The 1,744-nt window shown below is 51.4% G+C and overlaps 1 pseudogene; it reads right to left on the bottom strand.

Moving 5' to 3' along the window:
- Positions 1-175: 175 nt before the first annotated feature.
- LOC103195907 lies at positions 176-835 on the bottom strand (annotated as a pseudogene).
- Positions 836-1,744: the final 909 nt, after the last annotated feature.

Here is a 1,744-nt window from a genome sequence, read left to right as displayed (position 1 = left end):
ACTTCCGTAGTGATACTGCCTCGGAAACCCAAGGAGGGGTCGCTATGAGTCGGGGCCAACTCGACGGCACATAACAACAACAACAACATAGACAGTTTAGGAAAGTACTTGAGAAATTAACAGCTTATAAAAGTAGGGCAAAAAATCTGGGTGGGAGCATAAATCGAAAATCAGCTCATTCTCTGACAGAGAGTTCTTTGTTCCCAAGGCCACGTCCATGTGAAGGATAGTTTGCACAACCATTCTCAGGCAAACCCAGGCATGAGGCAGTCTTTTGGCTGAAGGGCGCTGTGCACCGTGCTCTGGTCTGCTTACACGGTGCAGGGATGGTGGCCAGTGCCTGCTCCAGGTAGGCCCAGGAGCCCTGGGGGAGGTCGGCTGGGTTTTTGTGCTGCGCATTGATGTCATCCGGCACCTGCTGCCAGTGCCACAACTAGGTCAGGTGTTTCTGGACCAGTGCGTCCCTCTGCTGCAGCTCATTCCTTAGTTCCGAGACATCCTCTTTGACAACTTGCTCTGGTTTCTGATCAGATAACTGTAATCTTTTTTGCAGGAAAAAACATTCTGTCTTGCAATGCCCAGAAACTTCTGGATGCACTGATCAACACCAGTGCGAATTTCTTCCTGATCGGTGTTGTTGACGTAGTCCTGACTCACCCGAGAAGCAAAGCAGGCCTCGAAAGAGGACTCTAGTTCGTCCACCAAGGTACCGTTAGAGGATCTCAGAGACCCTGGCACCACTTGAAGAAGCAAAGCCTGGCCCAGGAGTCCCGGAGGGGGTGGCGGGAGGCCCCGGGGGCTGCCCAGAGAACATGCAGCCCAGCAGAGCTGCCATGTCTGCAACGGCTGGGAAGAGGCCCATTGAGAACCGAGTTGGAACAGTCTTGATAGCACACAACAACATGGTGAGATTTCAAATCTGATTTAAATCTTCTGTTTTCACAAGTTTCTCTGATGCCATACTTGTGGGAAGGGGGTTGTGGTTGTTGTTATGTGCCGTGGAGTCGGCCCGGACTCATAGCGACCCCTCCTTGGGTTTCCGAGGCAGAGGCAGTATCACTATGGAAATAGATTGCCCAACCTTCCTTCCGAGGAGTGGCTGGTGGGTTTGAACCGCCAGCCTTCTGATTAGCAGTCAAGTGCCTTAGGCGCTATGCTATCAGAAGGGGGAGTGCCACCTTATTACTGCTGGGTAAGGGTAGAAGTTCCCACTTGATCTCCACTGACCTCCTGCGAATAGAAAGGATACCTCATTATTGCTGGGCAGAGTGGGAGTTCAGGCTTCCATTTTCTCTGCTTTGTGCCCTGTGTGGAAGGGGAGAGGGCACCTCATTACTTTTTCCCCACTAGACCTCTGCTAATACCACAGGAGGCAATGGAAGTTAGCCAAGTTACTGCTGAAACGTGGTAGAAGTCCCACCTTTCCACTCAGCTCTCTTTGACACCACCATGGTAGGGAATAATGCCTTAATACCACCTTGGAAACCCAAGGAAGGGTTGCTATGAGTCTGGATTGACTGGACAGCAGTGAGTTTACTGTTGGGTGGAGATCAAAGTCCAGGTTCCTCATGTGGTCTCCAATGACACTATGGGACAGAGGGAGGAGGTAGTCTTGCTCCTGCTAGGTGGGGATGAAAGCCTTCACTCCCTACTTGCCTTATCAAACACCACCCCGGGGAAGAAGGAAGATGAAGGGACACCTCATTACAGTAGGGTGCATGTAGAAGTGTAGGGTCACCTCTCA

Source organism: Orycteropus afer, unplaced genomic scaffold (genome assembly GCF_000298275.1).
Source record: "Orycteropus afer afer isolate SDZICR_OR568_19922 unplaced genomic scaffold, OryAfe1.0 scaffold00005, whole genome shotgun sequence".
Classification (NCBI taxonomy): Eukaryota; Metazoa; Chordata; class Mammalia; order Tubulidentata; family Orycteropodidae; genus Orycteropus; species Orycteropus afer.
The sequence above is the reverse complement of the archived record's forward strand: the minus strand, read 5'-3'. Positions and strand labels throughout refer to the sequence as shown.